The sequence below is a fragment of the Ursus maritimus genome, unplaced genomic scaffold (assembly GCF_017311325.1).
Source record: "Ursus maritimus isolate PB19 unplaced genomic scaffold, ASM1731132v1 scaffold_2, whole genome shotgun sequence".
NCBI classification, from domain to species: Eukaryota; Metazoa; Chordata; class Mammalia; order Carnivora; family Ursidae; genus Ursus; species Ursus maritimus.
In genome coordinates this window covers 27,637,589-27,645,665 of record NW_024424452.1, presented here as the reverse complement: position 1 = coordinate 27,645,665, position 8,077 = coordinate 27,637,589, and positions in this window count along the sequence as shown.

The window sequence follows — 8,077 nt, the reverse complement described above, 5'->3', positions numbered from 1 at the left end:
CCCCTGCTTGTGTTCCCTCTCTCGCTGGCTGTCTCTCTCTCTGTCAAATAAATAAAATCTTAAAAAAAAAAAAAAAAAAAAAGATGGTATCTGACGGATTTTCCTGCTATAAGTTTATTTTTGTTCCTTTACAATTAAAAGTATTTTGTGGGGAAGATTATTACAAGGTAGGAAATATCCTATTCCTCATTCACTTCTCAGTTTATTCATTTATTATATCAGTATCATCTCATACATTTCTACTTTATTCAATGACTTATAATCCATTACTATCAATGTGTATTTTTATCTTTATTTTGGCCAATGGGAGGCCGTGAAGGCCAGCTTCCGTATCCTTTCATTTGATGTATTATTATTATTTTTTTATCACTTCCTTACTTTCTGGTATAATTGCTTTCTGAAAAAAAGGTCTTAGAATCAGCTATTTCTTCACAGCTCTCTGGTTTCTTTGTGTAGAGAATGATATTTAGAAGCCCAGAGTTTGGTGCTAGAGGTATGTATTGCTAGTGGGATATTATCCTCAAGTCCTTTCACAGAACTTACATATATATGTATGTATATATATACACACACACATACACACACACACACACACACATGAATCATGGAACCTTACATCAAAAACTAGTATATATGCTGGTGTGGTCCCATCCAATGCTGACATTGAACTGAGAGGGAGACGGGATGTATTCACGTTCATAGTTAAGAGCGTGAAGTGCTTGCCATTAGAGACTCCAAAGTCAGCCTTTGAGAGCTTCGCTGGGCTTCCTGTCCCCCGCTGGATGGACCTCAAGTCACACTCAGCAGAACGGCAAACAAAGCTGTCTGCCCACGAAGTTCCCTGGACCAAGAGTACAGTTACAGTGGTTTTGTTATGATGCTACTTTAAAGCCGTAGAAAAGGTCTGCAAAGCCGTTCAGAAAAATAGCTTTATGTTCTCTACTTAAATTACATATTTCAAACAACTTGGAAGGCTGATGAGGACACCACATTCACTAGAGATACAGAAGCCACAAATGGGGAGACCAGAAAAAAAAAAAGTGCTACAACCAAAAGCTATTTACCCCTCTCCCCACACCCCTAGTACACAGCACCAGCAAGCTGGAAGACAGCTGGGGACGGAAACGTAGTCAATGCTGCTAGACCCCAGACCCTGCGCCAAACACTTCACAGGCACCACCTCATTGAACCGCAAGTCTATGAGCTAAGAACTCTTATTACCCCCATGTTATAGACTGAGGACAGAGAGGGGAATGACTTGTCTAAATTACAAAGGAAGCAGAGCCTGGATCTGAGGCCACGCTTCTAATACCCCAGAACCCAGACCATTTCTGCAGACTCGGTGCATACAAGGCTTCATCTCCGTTCCTATATGTTACAAATTCAACCAATCATGGCTGACTTAATTTACCTCAGTCATGAGGTTCACCCCCAACTGGGTGTCTCTCAAGTCTCAATGTCACACCTTTTTACAGAGTAGCTACTCCTAGGAATGGTGTGTGGCATTCCCAGTAGGGCTCTGACTAGGTTAGCCAGCCACAGCTGGGATTACAAGACCGGGATGTCATCAGTGAGCCCCCCAGCCACACACGTGAGTGACTCACAACCACACAGTGCCCATCAAGGCTGGGACTTCTGTAGCCCCTTGAGCACATCCGGAAGCCCAAGATTCACTGGACAGGGATGCTTGGGTGGCTCAGTGGGTAAAACCTCTGTCTTCGACTCAGGTCATGATCCCAGGGTCCTGGGATCGTGTCCCACATCGAGTTCCTTGCTCACTGGGGAGCCTGCTTCTCTCTCTGCCTCTGCCTGCCATTCCCCCTGTTTGTGCTGTGTCTCTCGCTCACTCTCTCCAATAATAAAATCTTTGATAAAAAAAAACTTACAGAACAATTTTACGACACCTAATAAAGTTGACGATACAAACTCTGTGACTCCACTTTTTTGGTGTCCATCCTTGAGAAGCACCCTTGTCCCCAGAGCGTCACGTACCAGAATGAACGAGAACATATCCTTTACAGAGCAAATGAGGAAAACAACCTGTCAGTCTTTCAATCGGACAATTTTTAAACACAGCCAATTTACATAAATGCATTAAATCAAATGTGTCAATGTAAAAGAATCTCCAAACAAAAGGCTTCAGGGCAGAAAGGACAAGAAGAAGCAGAGGAAACTCAATGTCACATTTTAAAACAAGAATGCTGTGTGGATTTCTATATATAAAGATATAAAGTATTAAAAAACATGGCTGGTAAAGACATGTCAATTTCAATTTCTTTATTCTCCCCCATTCTCTTCTGTGAGTTGGAAATATTTCATATAAAAAAAAATATTTGTTTGAGGCACCTGGGTGGCTCAGGTCATGAGCTGGGGTCAAGCAGGGCTCCCTGCTCAGCGGGGAGCCTGCTTCTCCCTCTCCCTCTCCCTCTCCCTCTACACACCCTCCCCCCAACCACTGGCTCATGCTCTCTCCCTTTCAGTCTCTCTCAAATAAATGAATAAAATCTTCTCAAAAAAGATTTGTTTAACAATAAAAAGAGTTATAAGGGAAGAGTATAAACAACTGTATGCCAATTAACTTAGAACAAATTCCTAGAAAGACACAACTACCAAAAATAGACTCAACAAATTAGAAACACAAACAGACCTACAACAAGTAAAGAGAATGAATTAACTTTTAGTAACTACCAAAAACATGGCTTCAATGGTGAATTCTACCACAAGTTCAAAGAAGAATTAATACCAATTTTTCACAAACTCTTTGAAAAAAGAGAGCACTTCCCAACTCATTCTATTAGGTATGACCCTGACACCAACACCAGATAAAGACATGAAAACAAAACAAAATAGACCAATACTGGTTAAGAATATACATACAAACATCCTAAAATAAAGACTAGCAAACCAAATACAGCAACATATAAAAAGTATTATACATTAAAATATTTTCACATTCTCAAGGACTTTGAATGACACACTGGACCAGATGGACTTCACAGATATATTCAGAACATTCCACCCTAAAGCAACAGAATACACATTCTTCTCGAGTGCACATGGAACATTCTCCAGAATAGATCGCATCCTGGGTCACAAATCAGGTCTCAAACAGTACCAAAAGACAGGGATCGTTCCCTGCATATTCTCTGACCACAATGCTTTGAAACTTGAACTCAGTCACAAGAGAAAACTTGGAAGGAACTCAAATACATGGAGGCTAAAGAGCACCCTCCTAAAGAATGAATGTGTCAACCAGAAAATTAAAGAAGAATTTTTAAAATTCATGGAAACAAATGAAAATGAAAACACAACTGTTCAAAAGCTTTGGGATGCAGCAAAGGCCTTCCTAAGAGGGAAGAATGTAGCAATACAAGACTTTCTCAAAAAACAAGAAATTCTTCAAATGCACAACCTAACCTTACACTTAAAGTTGTTGTAGAAAGAAAAGCAAATAAAGCCTACACCCAGTAGGAGAAGAGAAATAATAAAAATTAGAACAGAAATCAATAAAAGAGAAACCAAAAGAACAGTAGACCAGATCAACGAAACCAGGAGCTCGTTCTTTGAAAGACTTAGTAAGATTGATAAACCCCTGGCCAGATTTATCAAGAAGAAAAGAGAAAGGACCCAAATAAATAAAATCATGAATGAAAGAGGAGCGATCACAAACAACACCAAAAAAATAAAACAATTATAAGAACATATTATGAGCAACTCTATGCCAACAAATTAGACAATCTGGAAGAAATGGATGCATTCCTAGAGATGTATAAACTACCAAACCTGAAACAGGAAGAAATAGAAAACCTGAACAGACCCATAACCAGCAAGGAAATTGAAGCAATAATCACAAATCTTCCAAAAAACAAGAGTATAGGGCCAGATGGCTTCCCAGGGGAATTCTACCAAACATTTAAGGAAGAATTAATACCTATTCTTCTAAAGCTCTTTGAAAAAACAGAAATGAAAGGAAACTTCCAAACTCTTCTACGAGGCCAGCATTACCTTGATCCCGAAACCAGACAAAGACTGCACCAAAAAAGAAGAATTACAGACCAATATCCGTGATGAACATGGATGCAAAAATTCTCACCAAAATACTAGCCAGTAGGATCCAACAGTACATTGAAAGGATTATTCACCACGACCAAGTGGGATTTCTTCCTGGGCTGCAAGGTTGGTTCAACATCCACAAATCAATCAACATGACACACTACATTAATAAAAGAAGAACAAGAACCATATGATCCTCTTGATAGGTGCAGAAAAAGCTTTTGACAAAGTACAGCATCCTTTCTTGATTAAAACTCTCCACAGTGTAGGGATAGAGGGAACATGCCTCAATATCATAAAAGCCATCTAAGAAAAGCCCACAACGAATATCATTCTCAATGGGGAAAAACTGAGAGCTTTTCCCCTAAGGTCAGGAACAGGGCAGGGACGTCCACTCTCACCAGTGCTGTTCAACATAGTACTAGAAGTCCTAGCCTCAGCAATCAGACAGCAAAAAGAAATAAAAAGGCATCTGAATCAGTAAAGAAGAAGTCAAACTCTCTTTGCTGATTACACAATACTGTATGTGGAAAACCCAAAAGACTGCACCCCAAACTGCTAGACCTCACACAGGAATTCAGTAAAGTGGCAGGATATAAAATTGATGCACAGAAATCAGCTGCATTTCTACACACTAACAATGAGACAGAAAAAAGAGAAATTAAGGAGTCGATCCCATTTACAGTTGCACCCAGAACCATATGATAGCTAGGAATAAACCTAACCAAAGAGGCAAAGGATCTGTACTCAGAAAACTATAGAAGACTCATTAAAGAAATTGAGGAAGACACAAAAAAATGGAAAAACGTTCCATGCTCATGGACTGGAAGAACAAATATTGTTAAAATGTCTATGCCACCTAGAGCAATCTATATATTCAATGTAACTCCTATCAAAATACCATCAACTTTTGGGGCGCCTGGGTGGCTCAGTCGTTAAGCATCTGCCTTCGGCTCAGGGCGTGATCCCAGAGTCCTGGGATCGAGCCCCACATTGGGCTCTTCCACTGGGAGCCTGCTTCTCCCTCTCCCACTCCTCCTGCTTGTGTTCCCTCTCTCACTGGCTGTCTCTCTGTCAAATAAATAAATAAAATCTTTTTTAAAAAATACCATCAACTTTTTTCACAGAGCTGGAACAAATAATCCTAAAATTTGTATGGAACCAGAAAAGACCCCAAATAGCCAAAGGAATGTTGAAAAGGAAAACCACAGCTGGCAGCATCACAATTTCAGACTTCAAGTTCTATTACAAAGCTTGGTCATCAAGACAGTATGGTACTGACACAAAAATGGACACGCAGATCAATGGAACAGAAGAGAAAACCCAGAAATGGACCCTTAACTCTATGGTCAGCTAATCTTCAACAAAGCAGGAAAGAATATCCAATGGAAAAATGACAGTCTTTTCAACAAATGGTGTTGGGAAAACTGGACAGCCACATGAAAAATGAAACTGGACCATTTCCTTACACCGTACACAAAAATGGGCGCCTGGGTGCCTCGGTCAGTTAAGTGTCTGCCTTCAGCTCAGGTCATGATCCCAGGATCCTGGGATTGAGCCCCCTCCATCAGTGTCCCTGGTCCTTGGGAGTCTGCTTCTCCCACTACCCCCTTCCCCTGCTTGTGCTCTTTTTCTCTCATTCTTTCTCTTCAAATAAATAAATAAAATCTTTTAAAAAAAATAGACTCAAAATGGATGAAAGACCTCAATGTGAGACAGGAATCCATCAAAATCCTAGAGAACATAGGCAGTAACCTCTTTGACTTTGGCCACAGCAATTTCTTGCTAGACATGTGTCCAAAGGCAAGGGAAACAAAGGCAAAAATAAACTATTGGGACTTCATCAAGATATAAAGCTTTTGCACAGCAAAGTAAACAGTCGATAAAACCAAAGACAACAGACAGAATGGAAGAAGATATGTGCAAATGTCTTATCAGATAAAAGGCTAGTATCCAAAATCTATAAAGAACTTATCAAACTCAACACCCAAAGAACAAATAATCTAATCAAGAACTGGGCAGAGTGCATGAACAGGCATTTCTCCAAAGAAGACATACAGATGGCCAACAGACATGAAAAATGCTCAACATCACTCAGCATCAGGGAAATACAAATCAAAACCACAATAAGATACCACCTCACACCAGTCAGAATGGCTACAATTAACAAGTCAGGAAATGACAGATGTTGGCAAGGATGCAGAGAAAGGGGAGCCCTCTTGCGCTGTTGGTGGGAATGCAAGCTGGTGCAGCCACTCTGGAAAGTATTCCTCAAAAAGTTGAGGATAGAGCTACCCTACGACCCAGCAATTTCACTACTCAGTATTTACCCCAAAGATACAGACGTACTGATTCAAAGGGGCACCTGCACCCCAGTGTTTATAGCAGCAAGTCTAAAATAGCCAAACTATGGAAAGAGCCCAGATGGCCACCAACAGATGAATGGATAAAGAAGATGTGGTGTACACACACACACACACACACACACACACTATGGAATGTTACACAGCCATCCCAAAAAATGAATCTTGCCATTTGTAATGTGTGGATAGAACTAGAGGGTATTTTGCTAAGCGAAATAAGTCAGAGACAGAATTATCATATGATCTCACTCATGTGGAATATAAGAAACACAACAGGATCATAGAGGAAGAGAGGAAAAAATAAAACAAGACAAAATCAGAGAGGGAGACAAACCACAAGAGAAACATACTAGAAACAAACATAGGAAACAAACTGAGAGTTGCTGGAGGGGAAGTAGGTGGGGGAATGAGGTAACTGGGCATTAAGGAGGGCACATGATGTAATAAGCACTGGGTATTATACAAGACTGATGAACTAATGAACTCTACCTCTGAAACTAATAATACATTATATGCTAATTAACTAAAATTAAATTTAAAAAATAAAATGAAAAGGTCACAAGATTTTAAAAAAATGTTCAACATTAATAGTCATTAGGGAAATGAGAATCAGCATCCCATGAGATACCATCTCACACCCAATAGAATAATGATTAAAAAAGAAAAAAAAGAAAGAAAGAAAATAACAGGTATTGGTACAGATTTGGAGAAACTGGAACCCTTGTGCATTGTTGGTAGAAATGTAAAATGGTGAAGCCACTATGGAAAACAACAGGACTATCCCCTCAAAAAATTTAATAGATCCAGCAATTCCACTCTGGATGCATACCTGGGAGAATTGAGAGCAGGCTTTTGAAGAGCTATTTCTATGCCCTTGTTCACAGGAGAATTATTCACAATGGCCAAAATGTGGAAGAAACGTTTCTGCTGGTGAATGAATGGATAAACCAAAATGTAGCATATACATACAATGAAGTATTATTCAGCCTTAAAAATTCAAAGACAATGCAAATTCAGAGACAGCAGAACGGTAGGTGCCAAGGGTTGTCATAGGGGACAATGGAGGCTTATTGTTTAATGGATACAAAGTTACAGTTTCCCAAGATGAAAATAGTTCTGGAGATGGACAATGATGATGGTTACGCAATGTGAACGTACTTAGTGCCACTGAGCTCTGCACCCAAGATGGTCGAATTGATGCTATGTGGGTTTTACCACCATTAAACATTTTTTTTTCCATTAAACATTTTTTTAAGCAGCTGGGCGGGGGCGGAGTTGGGGGGTGGGGGAGACACTTTATGTATAATGGAGCAAAGACGTGGATTATGGCAGACTCCTTGCTGTAAATGATGAAAGCTGAAAGGCAGTGGAGCACCATCTTTAAAATACTGAAAGGAAAGCAAGCTGTTAAACTATGGTTCTATTTATTACCTGCAAAAACATCTTTCAAAAATGAAAGTAAGACTTTCTCAGACATACAAAACCTGGAACAATTCATCACCTACAGATTCTTACAACAAGAAATACTAAAGGAAGGGGGCACCTGGGTGGCTCAGGTGGTTAAGTGTCTGCCTTCAGCTCAGGTCATGATCCCAGGGTCCTGGGATCGAGCCCCACATCGGGCTCCCTGCTCAGTGGTGAGTCTGCTTCTCCCCGTCCCT